Source organism: Tiliqua scincoides, chromosome 2 (genome assembly GCF_035046505.1).
Source record: "Tiliqua scincoides isolate rTilSci1 chromosome 2, rTilSci1.hap2, whole genome shotgun sequence".
Lineage (NCBI taxonomy): Eukaryota > Metazoa > Chordata > Lepidosauria > Squamata > Scincidae > Tiliqua > Tiliqua scincoides.
In genome coordinates this window covers 199,815,721-199,841,774 of record NC_089822.1, presented here as the reverse complement: position 1 = coordinate 199,841,774, position 26,054 = coordinate 199,815,721, and the positions used below count along the sequence as shown (strand labels likewise).

General features: G+C 47.9%; 1 protein-coding gene across 3 annotated transcripts in view; it reads right to left on the bottom strand.

Moving 5' to 3' along the window:
• Window positions 1-25,268, bottom strand: part of CPLX2 (complexin 2) — a 147,020-nt gene extending 121,752 nt beyond the window's left edge. For all 3 annotated transcript variants that reach the window (XM_066617166.1, XM_066617165.1, XM_066617167.1), the window contains exon 1: window positions 24,924-25,268. The gene's annotated coding sequence lies outside the window, so the exon portion shown is untranslated. The remainder of the gene's footprint in view (window positions 1-24,923) is intronic.
• Window positions 25,269-26,054: the final 786 nt, after the last annotated feature.

Here is a 26,054-nt window from a genome sequence, read left to right as displayed (position 1 = left end):
AATTGAATGAGGTGTCCCTTCTCTATTACTGCTCGTGTTCACCACTGCAATTTGGTTTTAAACACAATGGCTAGTTTCTGTTCTGCTCTGAAAGGGGAAGCCTTTTTCAGATCCCCCCCATCTGCCTGGTTTCTCTAGCATGAAAGGGTAGTAGTTGATATCTACCAGTTCTCCCACATCATTATTCAGGCGTTGGCCAAGTAAATCAGTGAAGTAGAGACCAGAAACGACTGCACTGACTATGAGATTCTACTTCCTTTGGTCAGCCTCTGGCTTCCCTAACAATGATATTCTGTAAAGTATAAACAAATAGATAAATACATGTTTGCGTTTCTCATTTAGCTTCCTTGACTTCCTTCACGACTGTGTTTTTATTCTGGAAAATGTGTTTTCCCAGTACTCAAACCACAATATTTTGTCATTGTCTTCTGCCAAATAGTGTACACATCAATGTTCTGGCAATTGTCATGTGGTTTATAATTGTGAAACTGTCATAGGCCGTCCTAAATACTGCTTGAAAGTTTGCTAGTGATGAGCTGCAAAACTTCTCTACTCTGCATACTCTACTCTACTAAAGCATTTTTAAAAATCCTTTAATTTTATTTTTCAAGTGTTGGAGGACTATGCACTGTCATGCCCTGACAGCTACATTATGGAAACTCATCTAACCTTAATTTCAAAAATGCTGTTCATCACAGCAAAGGTATCCCATTTCCCAGGGCCTTCTTCAGGAGATCACAGAATTGTTGGAGTAGCTGCTTGTAGTTGTTGGAACTTGGACAAATCTGGTTCATGCTTAGATAGTCCAAGTCCATACTGATCCATGACAGCTACTGGGGATGACCCCAAGGAGGTCTCCAGAGGTCAAAATGCCCTGTGGGATACCACAAGGCTATGTTAGTGACACTGAATTGCCATGCAGGGGAGTCAGGATTGAGCTGCATGTCTGTTCTCCTTTAATAAAGACATCATGCAGTTATCTACAAACATCAATATACGAGCATGTGGAGTCTCGGTATCTGTGAGGGATCTATTCCCATACTCCCGTGGATACAGAAACCTGCAGATAATGAAATCTGTGGGTTCTGTCCCACAGGGATTCTAAGTTTGACCTGAACCTCATTCCAGTTGTGTTTCGAGCCTTTCTGAGGCCCATAGAAACTGTGCATGATCTCTATAGTCCTCAGAATGCCACCCAGATGCCACCAGAGAGCATCTGTGGTGGCATCTGGGAGCTCAGGTCCAGCTTCCACCATGACTTTGGAACCCACAGTGAGTTAAAACCGTGGATTCTGAATCAGTGGTTAGGGAGTCTGGACCTGTAAATTTATTCTTTCCCAGGGTATCCCAGAGAATCCATCATGCCATGAAGTCTCACTCTTCCATTCAAAGGGACTAGCTCTAGGATTCCCTGTTCAAAATCTAATTCCTGCACTATCAACAGAAAAGTGTGTTTCACTGAAACCTTTTTTACTGCTTCTACTCTTGTTTTACTTTTAGCAGCAAACTAATGAGAGTTGAACGGGGACAAATCGGAGGAAGGATCTTCTGCCATACAACTCTGCTTAATTTACACCCACAAAAGCCTTATTCTAACACAAGTACCACATGCCATGCTGTATAGTACCACTGCACAGTACTACTGTACAGCAACAGACAAAGGAAAATAAAGGTAGGGCCTTGGTATCTGCAGGGGATCCGTTCTTGGACCCCATGGATACAAAAAATTGCAGATAATCAAATTCATGATTTTTGGCCCCATAAGCCCCCCCAACGGGGAGCAGAGCTGTGCTTCCCACTGCCTCTGCAGGCTTCAGAATGGCCTTTTCAGCCAAAAAATGTGACTTCTAGTTTCCTGAGAGCTTCTCCCAGGTCTCAGAATGCCTTATATGGCATAAAAATATAAAAATAACTTCCATTTTCCTGAGGGAAACTGAGTGTTGCTTTTTTTGGCGCTGCCTCTGTGGGCTTCAGAAAGCCCGTCAGAGGAGACTGGAGTACAGCTCTGGTCACTCTGGAGGGCTCAGGTGGGGACAAGTCTAACTCAACACAGGTTTAGGGAACTTGCTTTGAGTCAGATCTGTGGATAAAGAATCTGTGCATACAGAGGTCCCACCTGTATTTCTTTACCCAGTGTGTAATTAGACTGTGGAACTCCTTGCCGCAGGATGTGGTGATGGCATCTGGCCTAGATACCTTTAAAAGCGGATGTGACAGATTTCTGGAAGAAAACTCCATCACAGGTTCAAGCCATGATGGGTATATACAGTCCGAGATTAGTTGGTCACTAATTATGAAGGCCGGGTAGGAATTTTTTTCCTGTCATCCACATTGGCCCTGGATGGCAGTTTTTTTGCATACCCCAGACTGGCAAGGGAGGGAAGATATGTTCAGTAGATTTCATGCGTTAAAAACTGGTCACTTGTGTTTAATAAAGCGACCCAAGTTTAACCCAAGTGCAGTCTGGTGTCTTCACTGGGGAGTGTGAGGGTAAATAGAATGCCAGATGCAGGGGAGTAGCAGTGAGATGCAAGTATCTTATGGTCTTGTGTGCTCCCTGAGGCATCTGGTGGACCGCTGTGAGACACAGAAAGCTGAACTAGATGGGCCATGAGCCTGATCTAGCAGGGCTCTTCTTAAGTTCTTGCAGTTGAAAAATACAGTCCCAGACAACTACTTGTGTGAGCAGTGTAACATGGAAGTCATACACTTGTGTCTCTTCTTCTGTGAAGGGAAATATTCCAAGATGCAATGAACAGGTTGTTGTGACCACATCATCAGATGTAACTCAGCTGTTTCTTTCATCCCATGAAGCATAAATAAACACAACCCAACTATACCCTTGTGGCAACATATGCCCACCACATTGTCTGCAGGTGGAGATAATATCATGAGGGAGTACAGTAAAGGAGCTATAGTGAACTTGGGGCATATAAAGATGCCATAACAGTGCTTGCATTAGGAGATGTGTGCATTATTGTTAGCGCTGTCAAAAGCCAAAATCAATACAGTGAATTATTTCAGTCAATATTTTTAAAATGTGGAATTTAATTTGGAGCTGTCCCCTGAAGAAAGGTGGTCTGTGCTAATGGAGCTGCTATAAATAATCTGATGCACACACGGCGCTCCAACACTCTGGGCTTCTCCTTTCTCTTTATGAAGAGAATAGCTCTGAACATATAAAGTAAGTGCTCTCCTTCACTGAAGTGAATGCGCAACACCTGCTCATACAAGAGCACAGTGTTGGGGCTGAGGGCCATGTTCTTAAGAGGATATACCGAAAGATAAATGGTCTCACTGTGTTACTTAGACAAGATAACAAGTTACCTTCATTAAATATCCATGAAATATATCCAGCATTGAGGTACTATAATATTTGTTTCAATTGGTTAGTTTGTTGTGGGTTAAAAACAGGACAGTCAGCTTGAAATTTATCAATGGCTAACATTCCCCACCACAAGATTCAGCTCCTATGCCACTCACAGTCCAATTGTATTGAAATTCCCCTACACCAATGCAGCAGGGCCAGCGCGGCTTGTACTGTACACTGTGGGGGAATTTAGAAGTCTTCTCAAGGTAAGGGAACTAGAAAAGGAAAACACCACTGCCTTATTTAACAAAAAGTGGATTACACTGAGGATTCTGTAACAAAAGGTGTACACTGTAACAAAAATTGGATTACACTGTGATTACAACTGGGAATAAGTAGCTTGTTGCAAGCAATTCAGAAAACCAAATGTATTCTTCATAAACGTACATACCGTGTTTCCCCGAAAATAAGACACTGCTTATATATTTTTTGGCTCAAAAAACACACTAGGTCTTATTTTCAGGGTAGGTCTTACCTTATTTCCTGGGGCTTACTCCCAGGAAAGTATGGCTAGGATTGCAGCCTGTGAGCCCAAGCCTATGTGTGTCTACTCAGCAGTAAGCCTGTTATAGTCAGTGGGGCTTACTCCCAGGAAAGTGTGGCTAGGATTGCAGCCTGTGAGCCCAAGCCTATGTGTGTCTACTCAGCAGTAAGCCTGTTATAGTCAGTGGGGCTTACTCCCAGGAAAGTGTGGCTAGGATTGCAGCCTGAAGCTGCTGTTCAGTGTTCTGAGGGGAGCTGCCCTGCAGGCTAAGGAGCGCTGCCCTGCCAGCACCTTCACGGGGAGGACACAAAGGGGGAGGGCGGAGAAGTGCTGAGTGCCTGCTGTCTACTCAGTAGCAAGCCCTGTTATAGTCAGTGGGGCTTACTCCCTAATCGACCAGGAGGATGCCTGCCTGCCTGCCTACTCAGAAGTCAGTCCCTTTATAGTTAATGGGACTTACTCCCTGGAAGGTGGGGAGAGCCTCAGAGCCCAGTAGGCAGGGTTGGCCTTGCTTGCTGCTTCCAGCCTCAGCTCCTCCTCAGTGTACTCTGCCCAAGGCAGCACAGCAGGAGCTTTCTAGATGGCACTCCTAGCTTTCTAGGAGTGCAGATTTCCGGTCATGTTGTCCACCCGCCCTGCCTGAGGACCCCTCCCCACTGTCCTGGCCCTGATCACAACTAGGTCTGTTTTGATTTAGGTTAAGATCTCTAATGTTCACTACATATATGAAACCGAATGTATATAAGTTCAATAAAAGAAAATGTTCACTGTCTGCGCTTCTTCTCTGCTTATTATTATTCATTTCATAACATGTCTATTACTAAAAATAATTTTTTGATGGGGAGAGTGCCAAAAATTTATGGGCCCTGGGTGCCAAATATCCTTTGTATGTCACTGGCTGGTGCAAGTCTATGTAACATGGATCTGGCTTGGGAAGGGGACAGTGCATGGCAGTGTTGCTGATCCTGCCCCCTCCTGGACCCAATCAGCTCATCCCTTGCCCCTCACCCTGTCCTACCCTTTTACACCCCTACCCCACTCTTCCCCACCCATCCACTGCTCAGCATGGAGTTTATCTGCTCTGGTTCATGTGGAGGCCTGCTAGTGGGACTTCTGTGCAGTTGCAGCATGATTTACAGCAGTCTGCACTCCTGAGTGTCAGCACAGAGGTACATCACAGGACTGTGGCATCACAGAGCATGAATAAGAATGGCCACAGTCCTGCATAGTGTTGTGCATGTGTAAACCCACTAAAATCAACAGACTTGCAAAGCCAACCGTTTACCAGATCATGATCAGTGAAAGCAACAGGATGTCTTCTAACATCTTCAAGTAAAAGGCAGGACTGGATTCTCACATTGCACTTTTTCTAGGACAGGCACCTTGGGGCTCTCCAAGTAGCACTACATGAGAGGACAGAGGTGCACGAAAGTATTTAGTAACTAACAGCCTGTAGGTCCAATCTGGTCCAGTGATTCTTATGTTTTGGTTAACATTCTCCTGTGTCCACCCCCATGGCCCCAAGTATTTTTTTTCCATGAAGAAAAAGCCTGCATTGCTACACTTTCTGTGTCAGTGGTGTATTTCTGAAGTTCCTCCCTTTTCCATCCTAAAGCAGGTGGCCCAGTAGACTGCAGATTACAGCCTCAGAAGCCAAGGAAGACAGTCCCTTTCAAGGATATAAAGAGGAAAGGAACTTTTGCTTGTGTGCTCAGTCCACAAGCAAACACACACACCAACAATGAAGTGTCCTGGTGGAATTTTACTGCACAAAAGATGGAGTCTCTGAATCGCTGTCTTTTGGAAATCCATGCTGCAGGTTTCACTCAGCAGCAGGGATACCTTCCCTTATAAGATTTAAGCCTTCGCCGATTTATTCATCTAGATTCTCTCTTGCACGCCCTGCAAATAGGTCTCAATTCCATTTGCCACTAAAGTGCTATAATGCACTTGGCCGCAACGTTATCACCAAGGCCATAGCTCCCCTTGGCCTGTCCTCACACAGCAGGTATTTATAAAGATTTACATCCTTAATGTCGCATATAAATGCACACTTACAGTGAGTCCAGTCCATAAATATTTATGCAAGAGAGAGGCAATGTTCTGTGAAGGAGTGTGTGTGGATGGGGGGGGGGGGAGAGGAGGCAACTACAGCTGCCACTTAGTTCTCACTCTATGTCAGACAAAGGATGCATTCAGGAGACTCTAAAGTGATTTTCCCCTAAAGTATCTAGAAATGCTATGAAGACCCACTGAAATAGGCATAAAGAGTGCCAATATCTGGTTTTGAGGGAAGGAAAACATCTCAGGGCACAATCCTGCCCTTCACTTGGGCCAATGCAAGTCCCTTGCACTGGCCCAGGAGGACTGTGCCTCCTTGGGAGTAAGCCGTGCTGGTGGATGGAGGTGTGCTGGCAAGGGAAGCTAAATCCAACCTCTGTGGCAGCTTCTGCAGCAAGCCTTGCATTGACCCAGCTGGGCCACCGCAAGGCTCTGGGATGGGCAGGGAGGAGGCAGAGAGGAGGTGGGAAAGAGGCATTCCTGGGTGTGGGGAGGGCGGGCAGTGGGCGGGGGGGGGGAGGGCAGGTGGGTGGGGAGTGGGAGGCGGGGCTGGGATCCAGCACTTATGCTGGATCCCAACCCCAGTTCCTGGAAAGTTCAGAGCAGCTTAAAGCCGCTCCACTCTCCTCAGACTTGTGCCACATCAGGAGGTGGCGCAAGTCCGAGGAGACCCATAGGGGCAAGGGCGCCTTACCTGGAGGTAAGGGGAAATGTTTCCCCTTGCCTCTGGCTGAGTTGCTTTGGGCCCCTATCCTGCGCTGGATACAGCGCAAGCTTCTCAGCTTGCCTGTTCCAGTGCAGGGTAGGATCGCACCCTCAGTTACACAGAACCAGCCCAAGACCTCCCAGTGTCTGAAGTGGTGTGCCAAATGCTGCTCCTCTTTATCTGGCGATGTATCAGTTTGAGTAGTTTCTGAATTTGAAAACTAAGACAGAGCAGAAAAGGAAGTGTGGAGGGGAAGCAAGTGGTGGGCTAGAGCAGCACTTTTCAAGCAGTGGTACACATACCACTGGTGTTACTTGAGATGCTGTCCAGTGGTGCAAGTGGCTCTTGGGGGGCACCTGCTGCCTGGCAGTGAGACCATGATGTGATGCTACAAGCATGGTAGGATGCTTGGAGGGCAGAGCTCCAGCACATGGTTTTCATACGCTTGAAAAAGCCCACCTGCTTGCCCTGAGCCTCTAACTCCTCTTTGCAGCATTGTTTCTGGCCTCCCAACCAGGAAGTACCTGGCAATGATGAAGCCTGCTACTGTAAGGGAGAACAATTGCAAGCCTAGCCTTCTCCTTGACATCTGATTTGGGCGATTGGGGAAATTAGGGGAAAATTTTCTGTATAGAGGAGCATTCAGCCATAAAAGTTCTCACCTACAGTCTGAAGTAGGACAGTGTAAACACTGGCTGACCAGTTCACCTGCTGTTTGTAAGAACTACACTGTAGGATGTCAGCTCTCTAGAAATGGGCTTGATCCCTTCTGTACAGTCTCTAGCACATTGTTGCCACTGAATAAATATTTAACAGCAGTTAAGAGACTGTTTGGCTGCTTGTTGGCCTTGAGCAGTCATCACTTCATTAGCTTCCATGTTCCAAACAATGTGTGTGAAAGATGTTGCCTCAATCTGTCAGTTTGGAAGCAATATCTTAATGAAAATGAGTGAGCACCTTGATCCAGGGAGAAAGTGGCAGTGGTGTGTGTGTGTGTGTGTGTGTGTGTGTGTGAGAGAGAGAATAGGGTTCATTTCCTGTATGGGGAGGCAGAATACGCAGGATGAGTTCCTCCTATATTATGCACAGGGTTGTGACAACGTTTTGTTCTAAGATGGCATTTCTCAACATTTGTTCCCCGCTGTCCCACTTTGCACAGTCCATCAGCGAGGCTCTGCCCAGGAGACAGCCACAAGAGCCAAAGCCGAGTGATGCCAGGTGGCTGGCATGTGGACAGCCAAGCAAAGCTGACCAAGATCTCCCTAACAAGGCACCTAAGCTCCCTGATAAAAACCATGCCAACACCATTTGAGCCAATTTGCTTACCTCTGCGGCTTTGCATTGCTGGTCTCACTGCCAGTAGGCATTCGTCTGGGAGTCCCACATGTACCATCTGACACCACCTCAAGTACCACCAGTGGTACAATTACCACTGGTTGAGAGATGCAGTTCTAAGACTTACAAGGGTGGCAACTTCTCTGTATCTTTTAACCTAAACTATATGCAAGATGCATCCTTAACAGTAGGCTTGCTTCATATAGATCAGAACATAGGAATATACAAAGGTGCCTCATACCAAGTCACACCACTGGTCTATTTCACTCCGTATTGCCCCCAAAGTTTCAGACAGAAGCCTGAGTAGGAAGAAATTGAATCACTGGCCCTACCCATGAGGTTCCTCCATCCAAATGTTCTCAGAGCAGCATGAGAAAAATCTGGAAGGAAGTTGTAAAGTATGAATTGGTCCTACATGCCATTTTAACCTTTGACCTTAAGTGGCAACCTCTGCCTTCCCCTGCATGTAGTTGGAAGACTACTTCTAATTATTATAAATGCTTACATACAGTTAAAAAAAGTTTACAGAGCAGTTTAGAGACAAGTAAAAATAATTCAATTGCCAGCTACCCCTATTAACATTGTGGACCTTCGGCATCTATTCTGGAACAAATGATGTAAATATACACAGAAATGGTTTTTGGTTTCCAGTTTCATAATATGCTTCTCCTCACTGCAAAAATAAACACATGGAAGACAAGAGTACAACCTCCTGATTTTAGAAATGGGCTACGTCAGAATGACAGATGCAAGGGAGGGCACCAGAATGAGGTCTCTTGCTATCTGGTGTGCTCCCTGGGGCATTTAGTGGGCCACTATGAGATACAGGAAGCTGGACTAGATGGGCCTATGGCCTGATCCAGTGGGGCTGTTCTTATGTTCTTAAGAGAACTGCTTGGATTCACCAACAGCTGGAACAACTCTACAACTTAAGTTAGCGTGGTTATGATGGAACAAGGACTGAGTGAAATAAATTAAGGCCATAAGAGTCAATTTGTTTTGGAACTGCTATAACCTTGACACCTTGCTTGCTTGCACCTACTGCTTCTGGTTTCCATGCCTTCCTCCTAAGAGTTAACCAGCTGCTCATTAAGGCAGCTCCTTTCCAACTCCCTTCTGCCGAGTTCTTCATCCCTAGACTCCCAACCACTCTGACAGTTTGCTTGTTTGTTTACTGAATAGATTTATATCCCATATGAATTTACTATCCACACAGATGATAACGGAAAGGTATATAAGATTTACTCCTGACTGATTTCAAGAAGAATGAGGTTTCTAACCCATCAAAAGTTCTATTGTTTCCACATTAACTCATTCCACCAAGCTAATTCCCCCCTCCCCCAAGGAACTAAACATTTCAAAGTGTTTGGAATTTCAAGGATGTCCATGCTGGTTCTGTTATTGGGCTGTCACCATCCCTCATGGAAGCAGTGGTTCACTACTGATGGCCCAATCCTATGCTGGCTGTGCACTAGTAGTGTGTTGCATTGGCAGAAGCTACTTTATGGCAGTCACAGAACAGCTTCCACCACAAATACAAAGATCATTGTAGTCTCCCTTGAACTATTCCCATACTGCTGTGGGCAAGGATCAACCTTGCTCCAATAGATGGTTGAAGATGAAGGCACTGGGCACCCAAGCGGGGGAAGAGGATTGACCAGAATCTTCCACCCACAGAGAGAAATTGACACCAACTGAGGTGGTAGTGCTCAGCATTTGTACAGCACTTCACGTGTATTATCCTGACGAAATCCTTTCACAACCCTGTAAGGCAGTGCTTCCCAGTCTTTGGCATCCTGTGATGCCCCCACACACTGCAAATAAGGCATGTGGCTCTCAGTAGTGACTGTCATTGATGTCATTGCCAGTTAACTCCATGTTCGGACAATGTGTGAGATGCTACAAACTGAGGTAAGAGGCTCAGGGTGGGCAGGAGGGACTTTTCCAGTGTGTGAAAACTACTTACAGGAGCTCAGCTACCTATCGTCCCTTGAAGCATCTTGCAGTCTTGCTGCTGACCAGCTGTCAGACCGCGATGCCCTAGGGGTCCTGATGCATAGTTTAGGAACCCCTGCTGTAAGGTACTGTATTATTATTCTCATGTTGCAGTTAGAGATCTGAGGTTGAGAGAGAGTATCTTGAGTTCATGGCAGAGGCTAGATTTAAACAGGGAAAGTCCAGATTTGCTACTTAGTTTCTTAGACACTATTGTAACCTGGTTTTCTCATCTCAACTAATTCCTTTGCAAAAACGTATTCACTTTTGGTAATTTATTCCCGCTACAAAACGTGGGGTTTTGAAGAAAACCGGGCACTGTAATACAGAAGCTCTGACCTTTAGGAAGCCCTATATTCTGAGCCCCTAGTGGGCAATTTTCTAGGTTTTCCCCATAGTCATGAGTGCCAGTGGCTTTTTAAAATGAACAGCAGAATTGTTATAGGACTTCAAGGTGAAAAACCAGACGTCAAGACCATGACACTGATTTCTAGGTTGTGACCTTTAAAATCTGAGATGAGCTTTAAACTAAAGAACCGTTTGCATCCCCAAGCATGAGGTGCAGCACCAATATAGAGAAGCCAACGCCATACTCTGGCAAAGCAGTGTAACTTGAAACAGAGAACAGCAGCATGCATGTCATTTGCAGTAGGTAGACAGTCTTTAATACACTGGTCATTCTTACGATGTTACATGACTATGAAGCTGCAGGTAACAGTGCCTTGGAAAGGGTAAAAATAAATTCCATATTCTTTATTGCTACATCTCCTTGCGGGATAGCTTTTTTACAGAAATTAATCTTTGGGGCTTTGGGGTGTTGGGGAGGTAAAGAACAAAACTGGGTTTAACTGAGTATTAGATGTTTTATAGAGAGTCACTCCAGCATGCAATGGCATTGAGCCAAGTTGGACAGGGAACACAATCTCATTATCAAAGTGTTTTCCTTGGCAGAAAGCTGTGAGTAAATGAGAGAACATGCATCATTCAATAATGATTCTAGTGACTTGTAGATGTCCTCTCAGGCACCTAGTACTAACCAGTGCCAGAAAAAATTTTGTCTATCTGTATTGTTGTTTTCACCTTCAAAGTAAATCTTGGAAACTATTTGAGTCAGATACGAAGCACTGTTATTGCCTGGTATTTCCAAAGCAACCATATGGAAATAAAAATACCTGGGCCCTTCAATTTCTGCTGCACCTGGTCAAGGCACCGAGTTACCTATGTAACCCAATCAAGTTCCAGAATATAATTATGGAAGATGGGAACCAAGTGAACAGACAGGTCAGACACAAAACCTTTTCAGAAGAAAGAATGGGTAGCCCAATCCTAACTTGTACAGGAACAGGCAGGCTAGCAGGCCTGAGCTGCATCTAGCAAACGTTTGGGGCTGAAAGCAGTGCAGCCTGAGGCAAGGAGAATCACTTCCACTTACCCTGTGCCATGCTCCAGCAGCCTCAATGGGTCTACTCAGATCTGCACCACCTCAGGAGGTGGCATAGATCCAAGCAGAATGGACCAACTACAGGCTGCTCCATGCCATCCGGGAATGGGAGTCAGGATTTGGCATAACCGCTGGGTCCTGGTACTGCCTCCCGCTCCCTACCACCCACCCACACCTGGGAACACCTGGTCCTGACTCCTTCCCACGCTCCCCCCAGATCACTGCATTGGCCAAGCTCAGCCAGCACAACCCACCTGTCCTCTGGGGCCTGTTGCAGTGTGGGGAAGCCGGCGCATGTCCATGCGCCAGCCTAACTCCCTTCTGAGTGATGCAAAAGAGCTTTACAGCACATTTGCAACACTCTTGGGCTGGTGCAAGAGACTTGTGCCAGCCCAAGTGGCTATTAGGATTGCGCTCTACCACCATTACATTAATCACAGTGGGTGGTGTCCACAGAATACATGAAGGCACCAGTTTGCATGTTTGGCACTTCTATCCAATTCCAGACAAGCTGCGAGCACAGTGGCAGCTTTGCACAGTCCCAGAAATGACCCAGAGCTGATTACTGAAAGGCACAGTGTTTTGAGGTGATTGGAAGATGGTGACCTGATAAACCTTTACCTGATACTACAATCAAAGTCAAAGTCTGACCTGGTACATGTGAACCAGTCCTGAGATTTATGTAGGAAAAACTTTATGAAACTGGTACCTGATCTGTATTGCCTCCACTGCTTCAGTATGTGACCATACTGCTGATTGCCTCTGATCACTGTACTTCACATCAAGAAGAAACATCTCTGGGCATGATGCCAGATTGAATAGAAATTTTACTAACCAGAAAGAAGGTAGGCCTTGGCTACATCCCTATTTGGCTGGCAATCCAATAGGTTTAACAGGATTTCACTCAAGATCACTGTTAATGCAAAAACAAACCATCTTCACTGCAAGTGAGACAGGTAAGCTTCAGCAAACTGCAGACAAACAAATGGCCCAAGGGATTAGGAGGAAACACAATTAAAAAGATTCTTGGGAGGACTGGTTGCTAATGGACACAAAGTTGCATTTTTTTTAAATGTTAGTCAAAAGGAATTGTTGCAACATCATAGGCAAGAGACAGGACTGCAGTGCCAGTTTCGGTCATAGTTTTAACAACTGAATTGGGTTCTATAGCAGCTACCTTCACTTGCCCCTGCAGGAGGCCAGAGTCACTTTGCATTTAGCAGTAACATAAAGACACTACTCATCACTCAGGCTTTTTTCCTCAGCAGCAGTGAAACTCTATCTCCACAAGGGACTGCATACTGCCAGTTCCTTGTGCCTCCCAGTAGCTGTTCCTGAAAACTGAGTATACAACTTTTAAAAAATTCATCGTTTTCAATGTTAGCTGAGTTGGTTGTAAAATGGGAGAGACTGCATATCAAACCTGTTCACCAATTACAGAACATTTCGAGAGCAATCCAAACCTGCGCTGGAACAGGCAAGCCAGGAGGCTTGTGCTGCATCCAAGGAAGGTTTGTGGCCAGCAGTGGCTCAGCCAGAGGCAAGGGGAAACTCTTCCCCTTACCCCTGAGTAAGGGCTGCTGGCCCCTGTGGGTCTCCTCTGACCTGTGCCATCTCTGGAGGTAGCGCAAGTCTGAGGAGAGCGGAGTGGCTTGAAGCCGCTCCGTTCTCCCCAGGGACGGGGGTTGGGATCCGGCATAACTGCCACATCCCAGCCCCACTTCCGGCAACCTGTGCGCCCGCCCCCAGAGCTGCCCATTACCCGCCCTCCCCCCGCCCAGGAATGCCTGTCTCCCTCCACCTCCCTGCCACCCTATGCCTACCTTTGCCACTTGTGTCGGCACAGGCGTGTCGACACAAGCAGCTGCTTGGAAGCCAGCATGGAGGCTTTTGTCAGCCTCCGCACGTCGGTGCATCTAGATGCACCGACGCGGCTTCCTCGTCAGGAGGTGCAAATGTGCTTTACGGCACGTTTAAGGGACTTGGGATTTGGGACTTGCTTTTACGGGACTTGGGCCAGCCCAAGTCAATGTTAGGATTGTGCAGTTAGTTGATTCTTCATCTGCCTTAAATGATGGGTTGAATTTGAAATAGATCTCCATATTACCCAAACCTCAAAATAGATGCATCTGGTATATTTAAGGAAGTATGAAATAACTTACAAATTGTTTGATTGACAAGAGTTATCCATTCACTGAATTTTGGAATATTTAGTATAAAAATATATCCATAAATGACATTTCTAAACACTATTCTGAGTGTGATGATAAAGCTTGAATGAATGAATGAATGAATGAATGAATGAATGGGCACTCATGACCAATTCATAAAGGGACTGGCCATCATCAGAGTGGCCTCTTCTGATAACACTGACTGCCATAAAGCAATCAGTACCAGCCATAAAAGGCACTCCAGCAAGCATGCTGAGTAGCACCAGAGCCAGCGGATCCAGAGCCACCTGTTGATCAAGGTAAAATGGCGGGGAAAGTGGGAGGGAGTGAGGGAGGTGGCAAAGGGTGTGGAGGGATGTCCATGCAGACCTGTGCCAGCTATTTAACTAGCACAGCTCTAAGTAGATCTCCCCTGCATCATGAAGTTACAAAAACAGTCCAGCCTAAGAGAACAGAACTAGGAGGGAAAGGACCTAGGAAGGGCCAATTCCCAACCCATTAAGAGCCCCAGTAGGCTAATCCAAGCAGTCCATTCAGGAGCCTGCAGAGTAGGTCACGCCCATCAGCAGCCATTTGCCTTCCTGAGCTTTTGTAAACTCACCTGGGAAGGCCAGCCCCCTTTCAATCAGGAAGGAAGGAGGGGGGAGGAGCCAGCCAGGAGTATAAAGCTAGGCAGGCCATCGCGTGAGGCTCTCTGCAGACGCGTGTGGCCTCTGGGAACCCAGTGCCTCTGGGAACTAAGTGCCAGGTAAGGCACAAGAGTTTAGCATCTGGGCGAGTTCAGCAGCAGGGCGAGGAGGCCAGGGCCCCATACACTGCCCTTCCTCTTCCCTTGAGAAGAGGGCTGCTATCCAGTGTACGGTTTTTTAAAGGACCCCTAAATAAAACAACAACAACAACAAAAAAGCTATGCAGTCAGACAGCCAGCAGCAGGGTGGGGGCTATCCAGTGTTCTGCATCGAGTGCCACATGTATGATTATATGCCTCTGGGGCATAAGTCATGGGTGTGTCCTCGCTGCAAGGAGCTCCAGGCTCTCAGGGAACGTGTCCGCTCCCTTGAAGCCTTGGTGGCCGACCTGGAGAAGCGCAGGCAGCCAGAGGAGGACCGTGGGGAGACTTCCGGGGACGATCAGGCTTCGTCCCAACCTCAGGCGTGCAGCTCCTCGGCTGCCCGGGTGGGAAGTCTCGGGACTGGAGGACGTCATCCTGGAGAGGAGGGAAACAATCCCCTAGGGGGGATCCCTTCTCCAGGGGATGGGCCCGTATCCGAGCGCACTCGGGATACTCCTCGGCGGGAGGGGGGTCGGGGGCTTCTTGTAGTGGGGGATTCGATTATTAGAAACATAGAGAGGGGGGTTTGCGACGGATGTGAGGACCGCATGGTGACTTGCCTGCCTGGTGCGAAGGTTGCGGACATCACTTCTCGTCTAGACAGGCTGGTAGACAGTGCTGGGGGAGAGGTAGCGGCTGTGGTGCATGTCGGCACCAACGATGTGGGCAAGTGTAGCTGGGAGGTCCTGGAGGCCAAATTTAGGCTTTTAGGCAGGAAGCTGAAAGCCAGGACCTCAAAGGTAGCGTTCTCTGAAGTGCTACCTGTTCCACGCGCAGGGCCAGCTAGGCAGGCGGAGATCAGGGGTCTCAATGCGTGGATGAGACGGTGGTGTAGGGAGGAGGGGTTTAGATTCGTTAGGCACTGGGGAACGTTTTGGGACAAGCGGGGCCTGTACAAGAGGGACGGGCTCCATTTGAACCAGAATGGAACCAGACTGCTGGCGCATAACATTAAAAAGGTGGCAGAGCAGCTTTTAAACTGATCCCTGGGGGAAGGCCGACAGGAGCCGAGGGGCATCCGGTTCGGGACTCCTCATCCCTATGGGACGAGGATGGGGAGGTTAGAGAACAACAAGACAAAGGCAGGGTAGGAGAAGAAATTGGGAAAGTTAGGGAGATGGGATGTGATAGACGGTTTGGCACAATGAGAGGATGCGGGGACAAAGGAGCGAATAAGCAGCCCATCCTGGGGCATTCCGTGTATAAATGCTTTTATGCGAATGCCCGAAGTCTACGAGCAAAGGTGGGAGAACTGGAATGTCTGGTGACAAGGGAAAATATTGACATAGTGGGCATAACGGAAACCTGGTGGAATGCGGAGAATCAGTGGGATACCGCAATCCCGGGCTATAAACTCTACAGGAGGGACAGGCAGGGGCGTGTTGGAGGTGGGGTGGCCCTTTATGTTAAGGAAGGGATAGAATCCAGCAAAGTAGAGATTGAAGGTGGGTCCGACTCCACCGTAGAATCTCTGTGGGTTAAATTACCAGGCTTGTGCAGCGATGTAATACTGGGGGCGTGCTATCGTCCTCCAGACCAGAAATCTGATGGGGACCTTGAAATGAGGAAACAGATCAGGGAGGTGACAAGGAAGGACAGGGTTGTAATCATGGGGGACTTCAATTATCCTCATATTGACTGGGTCAATTTGTGTTCTGGTCACGATAAGGAAACCGGATTTCTTGACGTGCTGAATGACTGTGGCTTAGATCAGCTAGTCACGGAGCCCACCAGAGGACAGGTGACTCTGGATTTAATTTTGTGCGGTACGCAGGACCTGGTTAGAGATGTAAACGTTACTGAGCCATTGGGGAACAGTGATCATGCTGCGATCCGTTTTGACGTGCACGTTGGGGGAAGAATACCAGGCAAATCTCTAACAAAAACCCTTGACTTCCGACGGGCGGACTTCCCTCAAATGAGGAGGCTGGTTAGAAGGAGGTTGAAAGGGAGGGTAAAAAGAGTCCAGTCTCTCCAGAATGCATGGAGGCTGCTTAAAACAACAGTAATAGAGGCCCAGCAGAGGTGTATACCGCAAAGAAAGAAGGGTTCCACTAAATCCAGGAGAGTGCCCGCATGGCTAACCAGCCAAGTTAGAGAGGCTGTGAAGGGCAAGGAAGCTTCCTTCCGTAAATGGAAGTCTTGCCCTGATGAAGAGAATAAAAAGGAACATAAACTGTGGCAAAAGAAATGTAAGAAGGTGATAGGGGAGGCCAAGCGAGACTATGAGGAACGCATGGCCAGCAACATTAAGGGGAATAATAAAAGCTTCTTCAAATATGTTAGAAGCAGGAAACCCACCAGAGAAGCGGTTGGCCCTCTGGATGGTGAGGGAGGGAAAGGGGAGATAAAAGGAGACTTAGAGATGGCAGAGAAATTAAATGAGTTCTTTGCATCTGTCTTCACGGCAGAAGACCTCGGGCAGATACCGCTGCCCGAACGGCCCCTCCTGACCGAGGAGTTAAGTCAGATAGAGGTTAAAAGAGAAGATGTTTCAGACCTCATTGATAAATTAAAGATCAATAAGTCACCGGGCCCTGATGGCATCCACCCAAGGGTTATTAAGGAATTGAAGAATGAAGTTGCAGATCTCTTGACTAAGGTATGCAACTTGTCCCTCAAAACGGCCACGGTACCAGAAGATTGGAGGATAGCAAATGTCACGCCTATTTTTAAAAAGGGAAAGAGGGGGGACCCGGGAAACTATAGGCCGGTCAGCCTAACATCCATACCGGGTAAGATGGTGGAATGCCTCATCAAAGATAGGATCTCAAAACACATAGACAAACAGGCCTTGCTGAGGGAGAGTCAGCATGGCTTCTGTAAGGGTAAGTCTTGCCTCACCAACCTTATAGAATTCTTTGAAAAGGTCAACAGGCATGTGGATGCGGGAGAACCCGTGGACATTATATATCTGGACTTTCAGAAGGCGTTTGACACGGTCCCTCACCAAAGGCTACTGAAAAAACTCCACAGTCAGGGAATTAGAGGACAGGTCCTCTCGTGGATTGAGAACTGGTTGGAGGCCAGGAAGCAGAGAGTGGGTGTCAATGGGCAATTTTCACAATGGAGAGAGGTGAAAAGCGGTGTGCCCCAAGGATCTGTCCTGGGACCGGTGCTTTTCAACCTCTTCATAAATGACCTGGAGACAGGGTTGAGCAGTGAAGTGGCTAAGTTTGCAGACGACACCAAACTTTTCCGAGTGGTAAAGACCAGAAGTGATTGTGAGGAGCTCCAGAAGGATCTCTCCAGACTGGCAGAATGGGCAGCAAAATGGCAGATGCGCTTCAATGTCAGTAAGTGTAAAGTCATGCACATTGGGGCAAAAAATCAAAACTTTAGATATAGGCTGATGGGTTCTGAGCTGTCTGTGACAGATCAGGAGAGAGATCTTGGGGTGGTGGTGGACAGGTCGATGAAAGTGTCGACACAATGTGCGGCGGCAGTGAAGAAGGCCAATTCTATGCTTGGGATCATTAGGAAGGGTATTGAGAACAAAACGGTTAGTATTATAATGCCGTTGTACAAATCGATGGTAAGGCCACACCTGGAGTATTGTGTCCAGTTCTGGTCGCCGCATCTCAAAAAAGACATAGTGGAAATGGAAAAGGTGCAAAAGAGAGCGACTAAGATGATTACGGGGCTGGGGCACCTTCCTTATGAGGAAAGGCTACGGCGTTTGGGCCTCTTCAGCCTAGAAAAGAGACGCTTGAGGGGGGACATGATTGAGACATACAAAATTATGCAGGGGATGGACAGAGTGGATAGGGAGATGCTCTTTACACTCTCACATAATACCAGAACCAGGGGACATCCACTAAAATTGAGTGTTGGGCGGGTTAGGACAGACAAAAGAAAATATTTCTTTACTCGGCGCGTGGTCGGTCTGTGGAACTCCTTGCCACAGGATGTGGTGCTGGCGTCTAGCCTAGACGCCTTTAAAAGGGGATTGGACGAGTTTCTGGAGGAAAAATCCATTATGGGGTACAAGCCATGATGTGTATGCGCAACCTCCTGATTTTAGGAATGGGTTAAGTCAGAATGCCAGATGTAGGGGAGAGCACCAGGATGAGGTCTCTTGTTATCTGGTGTGCTCCCTGGGGCATTTGGTGGGCCGCTGTGAGATACAGGAAGCTGGACTAGATGGGCCTATGGCCTGATCCAGTGGGGCTGTTCTTATGTTCTTATGTTCTTATGTTCTTATGAAGGCTTACCCCTGGGTAAGGGAATGATTGTTCCCTTACCCAGAGGAGACCTCTGCAACTCCCCCCCCCGCCCAAAGTAGGGGTAATCTTTTCAGCAGTGCTGCACTGGTGAAAGAATCGGATTGGGCTCTTAAGCACTTGGATGTCACTGATGACGACGGTCAAGTTAACCCATACAAAATGCTTTCTCATTAACCAGTGTACACAGGGGCACTTGAGTTTGACTGAATTGTGTCCTAAGATTTTACTGTGCATTCAGTGAGCTCTACTAGGAAATGTACTAGGAAATGCACTAGGAAATGCACTTGGGCTAATCAACAGATTTTAAAAAATGATCTGAGAATCAAGAAACTTGATTTTATTCCCAGCTCTACCACTAATCTGCTTTGGCTCTAAACCAGTGTTTCCCAAACTGTGGGTCGGGACCCACTAGGTGGGTTGCAAGCCAATTTCAGGTGGGTCCCCATTCATTTCAATATTTTATTTTTAATATTTTAGACTTGATGCTGCCATGGTATGTGACTGCATTTGGGGAAATGTTACAGAATTATACTTTTAACAAGCTACTAGGTATATTCTTTTAATAATTATAGTAAATGGCACTGACTCCTGGGTAAGTGTGGATAGGATTGTAGCCTAGGATCGCTAAAATTTTCCTGCTTGATGATGTGACTTCTGGTCATGACATCATTTCCGGTGGGTCCTGACAGATTCTCATTCTAAAAAAGTGGGTCCCAATGCTAAATGTGTGAGAACCACTGCTCTAAACTACTATCTTGGCCTTGCTCACTCAGCTCATAAGCTGTCCAGGTGCTCCCTTACTATGCATGGCCACTGCCCAGCTCAAGGGAACTCTAGGTTCTACCAATACAATAATGCAACCAAATGCAAGAATGCAACCAAAACAATAATGATGTGACAATTTGATGTTTGTTTCCTTATGTAACAATGCATGACAAATCCTATTGCGCCTGTTCAGCAAACTTCACTGTCAACTGCTCCAAATAAACATTAGGAAGAGTTAAGGTGTGAACTCAATTTTTTTCACCTACCTCTCCAAGGTGTTAATAGCTATGTCTAGCTGAGATCATTTCAATACTCATGGCAGTGCACACAGCAATCGAAGAAACAAACACTTGGCTGCAGTCAAATTACTGCACTGGTGTGACCAGTGTCTCAGAAATGGTAGACTGGCTTGCTATAAGCCTTAGTATTTAAAAAAGGGCAAGTAGACAAGATTTGGGACAGAGTTTTGAATTTAATTCATCCTGGGATAAACCTTCCCTGTTCTCCAAGGACAAGTCTTTTCTCATCCTACCAACTTAGAGAGAATTTCACTGTTCATTCAGAGCAGTGGCTTTTAAATATTCCAGGGAAGAGAAGCTTATGAGGGTTTCCTCAGTGAGCGGATCACAGAAGACTGATGTTTCCTTAAAAGGCAGCTTGCCACAAGCATCAATTTTCCCCTGAAATGCTCAGCCAGAGGTTAATGTTGGTTGTGATCTAAGGTGCACTCAATGCAAATTGCTCCAAAATCTTCAATGATGTACAAGGGTTCTAGGGCAAACACGCAAGAGTTTCTTGGGCAATCAGCCAGTGTGGAAATGGTAATGTGATAGCTGACAGCTTTGGAAGCCACTGTTGGAGCATATTGTTTCTCTGGCTTTCTCTAGAAATTCTCTCCCCACATTCACTGAATGTGGAGAAAGAAAGCACACACTGGCTAGCCTCTCTTTAAAGTCCCCATATTTAGTGCTTGTCTGCAGAAGAAAGCATTGAATGTGGAGAGAAATAGTGGAGTGTTTGGGTACCATGGCAATGTACCACTTTGGTGAAAGTTCTGTGGCTAGATGACATGTTTCTATTTGGTTTCTCTAATCATTAGCCCCCCACAGAAGGCTAATTGCATTTGTCCTGGGTCTAACTTGCAGAATTGGCAAGAGACTTAAAATCAGGGCTGTGGAGTCACTACACAAAACAACTGGCTCCAACTCCTCAGTTTTTAAATCTCTGACTCTGACACCTTCATAAAAGTTCAATATGCATTAATAATGGTAAAACTACTAAAATGGTACCATAAGACATTTAGGGCCCAATCCTATCCAATTTTCCAGCTCTGGTATAACCACAATGCAACCCCATAGTAAGGAAACAAATGTTCCCAAACCTTGAGAAGGCCCCAGTGACTCCCCATCCACCACAGGATGCAGTGCATGCCACATTGGCATGGCTACACTGGCACTGGAAAATTGGATAGGATTGGGCCCTTAATCACCACCACATGAATCATCAAGCTACTTTTAGATTTATAACCTATATTTAAGTATATTTCATTTTAAAAAACCTAACTGCATATTGATTACATAATTCTTTATCACATCTGATAAACATGTAAACATGCCACCTGTACATTTTAGTTGTGATTTTGCAGCAGTTACTTTCTTTTTACTTACTACTTAGTGATTGGGCTGGCAATTGCCCCTTTTAAGATTACAGTGGTTATAGGTTGCTCAGACTGTTAACTGTTTCGAACTGTGAGGCAAAAAATTAGAGGGAGCATTGTGTGATACACCAGCAACCTCAGATAAATTGATTTGTAGACAGTTTGTATTCATAAGGTACTGGAGTCAAAGTTTAAAAAACATTATTCCCCACCAAGTGGCTTACTGTGTCATTCAATCTCCCTAAACATGAGGTTACTGGTGGCTCACATGGAAGAGAAAATGTTAAAATAGTATTTTCTTAAGATTTTATGTCAATGTCAGAGTTGATACATTTTTACCAACTCTGACTCCTCCAAAATTGCTTCTGACTTCATCTCCACTGTCCTGCTTAAAATCTCATCCACTGTGATCTACTTCGAGAAATACATTGGCCTATTGCAGCAGTTTCCAAACTTCTTACCTTCATGACCCACTTCAGCGTTCCCGGTATGTCCTGGGCCTGCTGAAACCAGGAAGATGTCAGGCAATACGGGGTGTGACCCAGAAACAGCTTCTGGTCATAGCAGACCCGCAACCCAGCCAAAATTGGATTACAATCCACAAGCAGGTCATGACCTACAGTGTGGGAAATATTGGCCTATTGTACCCCCTGATGGCAACATCAGTACTGTATCTACATAATTCATGCACTCCTAAAAAATATCTATGGGTCTTTCTCCATATCTTCTTTTATGGTTGGTGGCCAGTTTTCAACATCAAAATTCACAATAAAATAACACAGCAACATAGGAACTGAACAGTACAAGGTGTCCCAACACCTTTCCTCAACATATATTGACATAGGTAGATATGCCTTTTCACTCTCACTTCCCTGACCTTAGCTTGCCTTCCTTTTTTCCACCACCCTCTGCTGTGCTCAGCCAGATGCTATGCTGCAGCTAGCCACAGTACTGGAATTGCATGGAAAGAAAACTGGGCAGCCTGTTGTCTAGAACATGGGTCTCCAAACCCCGGCCCAGGGGCCAGATGCGGCCCGTAGCAAGCCTCTTTCTGGCCCGCGGCCAACCTCTTGTCTCCTGAAAGCCTCTGGCCTGCTCAACTGAACATGACCAGAACTGTGTTCTGATTGTGTCTGGAGGGTGTTCTGAGGGCCAGAGAGGTTGAATGAATGAGGCCATTCATTCACTCATCTAAGTTCCATCTCTAATCAATTTATTTAAATTTTATATTTAAATTTTTTTCCGGCCCTCTGGACAAAAGGTTTGGAGACCCCTGGTCTAGAAGAAGACCTTTTCTCTTTATCAAGAGCAGGACAGAATAAACAGAAAACTCACTGCCCAATCCTATGCATGTCTACTCAGACGTAAGTCCCATTAGAGTCAAAGGGGCTTACTCCCAGGAAAGTGTGGATAGGATTGGGCTGTCAACTGTCTGAAAGAATTCTGGAAGTATGGGAACCCTTCTGGCATGAATCACTGCTACACTTTTAGCAGGATTCCCCCCCCCCCCGCCATTCCTATACTATACACAGAAATGATGAAGACACAACAGACGCAGCCACCCAAGCCAAAATCCTCATGAAACAGCTACTAGGTTACTATTTGCTTCAGCAGCTATGATGAATAACTGAGAAAACACTATGGAAAACGTGTTCAAGGCTTTGACAATCGCATCTGAGGTGCAGCAGATTTGTGTGATTCTAGAGGATATTTTCATTTATTTTAGATTAACAAACATGGGAAAATTATCACAATTGCAACACAGGTTGAAATTACTTTCTTGTCCTTGCAAAACCTTCTAGAAAAACAGAGCTCACCATTTTATTACTTTAGCTTCCCTGACGGGCAGCACAATCCTGAGCTGCCCGCGGCATGTGGCTTTGGCAATGCCGAAAACAGCTGCCGCTGGATCCTGTGCGCCTCAGGCTACCGTGGGCGGCACCTCAGGAGAAGGGGGCTTTTGTCCCCTTCTCCCTGGTAAGGGAAGTAGCCCTGCAATGGGGCTACTCAAGTTACCCTCAAGGTAAGGTAAAGGCATTCGTCTAGGGTGCCAAGCCCCACACAAACGTGCAGGATCGGGTGAAGCAGAGCTCCACCAGACCCGCCTCCCCCCAGGCACGCCTCCCACCCACCCTCTCCCTGCCTCTGCCCTGCACTCTCTTCGCCCTCCGCCTGCCTCCCCCCTCCCCCCTCCCTGGAACGCCTCCTCCCCACCTCCGCTTACCATGCTACGGCTCAGCAGTCCATTCGACCACTGAGCGGCAGAGGACGGGTGCCTGCCCAGCACCGGCCAGCGTTGGGCTAGCACAGGTGCTGGCCCAGTGGTAAGTCTCACAAATGTGCCTTACAGCACAAGCGCTGTATTGCACAAGAGCTCAGGATTGGGCTCTGAATGAGAATGAATGGTTAATGGGTTACTGATGATATTGTGATGACTCCTGATTTCATTGCCATGAATCAAAGAAAAGCAGTGTTTAAGTTTTACTTTACTGATGCCCCACCATAATGAATAGTTTTGATGCTGCCCTGGTCAAAAAGTAGTGGCTGAGTTTTGGAACTGCTGCTATGCCATTCTATCTGCTTTCTGTGCATGTCTTCCTGCTGGGATTTGATTTTTCCAGACTATGTACCTTTGGTATTACAGAGGTCCTATATGTGCACCGAGTGTGCATCCAGCCCTGCACAAATTGCACTGTTAACTTAGGTGGGTTGCGTGACAAACTGAGTTTGGAGCACTAAGGAGTACTACTGCGCATGGCGCCATACCATTCCTGTTCAAATACAAGCCATCTGTTGCAGTGTGTGCCTAGTCCCAATGCACACATTTGACAACTAAAACACACTTTAAAATGGAATTGCATAGGGCGCGGAGATGGTGGTTACAAACCTATCCATACTCTCCTAGGAGGAAGAGCGCAATGCTAACCAACTTAGCATAACTGTGCCAGTGGGGCACGTGCTGCATCCTGCAGTTGGGGAGCAGTCACGGAGGCCTCCTCAAGGTACGGCAATGTTTGTTCCCTTACCTTGGAGTTGCATGGCCTTTATGTCGGCGCTGGAAAGTGGGTTAGGATTGTGCCCTAAATCTCATTGAACACAATGGGACTGACTGCTGAGCAGACATGCAGAGGACTGGGCCAAAGGCAAGGCCCTGCACACCTGTGGACCTTGGTTCCACCACAGCAGGCCCCAGACCTGTGCATGGAAGAGTGTGGCACTTCGACAGAACCTGGGTCTGGGGGCGTATGCTGATGTTTGGGGGAATCCCACATCACCCCACAGTTACGCGGCTGTCGCCAGACCGCCCTGTGGTTGCTTCTTTATTACCCTGATTATGTAAGAAGTGGGAGGCTGTTTCCCCCCCCCCTTAGCTCTCCTTCTCCCATCCCAGTCAGAGGAATAATTAAAGGACGCGAAGAGAAAGACAAAAGCCCTCCTGCTATTAATAGGAGTTGGGAGGGGAAGAGAGAGGAAATGGGAGGCTGGCAGGCAAGAAGCTGCCATGACTAGGCTGATGCAGGCAGCCTGGCGCTGTCTCCCCCCTGCACAGCGCGGCAGAACGGAGGGCACGGCGAGGTGGGGAGCAAGCAGGCGCCCGGGCCCCGCAGGCGAGAAGAGCCAGGCGGAGCAGCCGGGGGTGGGTGGGGGTGGGGAGCCCGCCAGCCCGCCCCCGCTTCCCACCTTCCTCCACACATCTCCCCCGCCTGCCCGCCATCTCCCCTCGCCCGCTGCGCACGGGAGGCGACACGCCCAGCCCCGAGGGGGCGAAGGAGGCGCGCTCTCCTCTCTTCCCTGCGGCAGAGCTTCGGGGCCTAAGCGGGCCGGAGGCGAGGAAAAGGAGGCGGGGGGCGGCGGCGACAACACAAAGAGCCGTACCAACCTGGGCAGGCGCTTGGCAGTGGCGGGGCTCCCGCTGCGCCGCGCTGGCCACCTGGCTCGCTCCGCCAGCGGGGACGTCCGTGGCGCCTCCTTGGCTCGCTTTCCCTGCACGGCGCTTCCACTCCCAGCCAAGGGAGGGAAAGCACACGCTCGCACTCACTCACACACCCTCTCTCTCTCTCTCTCTCTCACACACACACACACAGGACGGCGAGGGCTGCTAAAAATAGCCGCCTCACGCCCGGCGAGGAGGCTCGCGCGTGGTCTCGACCAGGGGCGGTGGGCTCCTCCGGACCATGGTTTCCCAGCAGCTGCGAGCGGAGCAGTCGGCGCTGCAAAGGCGCTCGCTGGCTGGCTGGCTGGCTCACACAGACCGGAGCGCCGGGCGAGCCATGCCTTCCTGGAGAGCTAGCAACTCAAGGGGAGGGCGCCGCGCGCGCCTGCAGAGACAGTCACCCTTGCGCACCAGCAGCAGCACCGCCACCACACGCGCCTTTTCGAGCAGGCTCGACGCGGGAGGAGGCGACGCCAGGCGAGGGAGCAGCAGCCACTGGCCCCCGCGGGGGAGAGCAGCGGCGCCTGAAAGCTGCATCCAGCCAGGGGCGCTGAGGTGCTCCTCAGGGGCGCTTCTGGAAAGTCTGCTGGTGGAGAAGGCAGCCTTCCCCCCACTTGCTCCCGCCAAGTTGCAACCCACATCACTAGCCTCAAACTTCAGAGACTCTCCCCCCCAGTAAAGCCCCCCCTCAAGTAAACGCCCTTCCCCAGCAAACCTACCATCCTCCTTTTGCTTGGCACACATTGACAAGCTGGAGACCCTGCTGGCAAGAGGGCTCTTCTGAAAAAGGCAGAGGCCACTCTAAGTGATTTTCAATCTTTTTCCGCTCAGGGCACACTGCCATGGTGCTAACGTAGCCAAGGCACACCATCAGCCTTTTGACGATGGACAAGGCACACTGTGTGGCCAGCAGGGGGCTCACATCCCCCAATGGCCCTACTAATAATTGACCCTCCTCCAAATCCCCACGGCCCACCTGGAGACCATTCACAGCACACCAGTGTGCAATGGCGCAGTAAGAACATAAGAACAGCCCCATTGGATCAGGCCATAGGCCCAGCTTCCTGTATCTAGTCC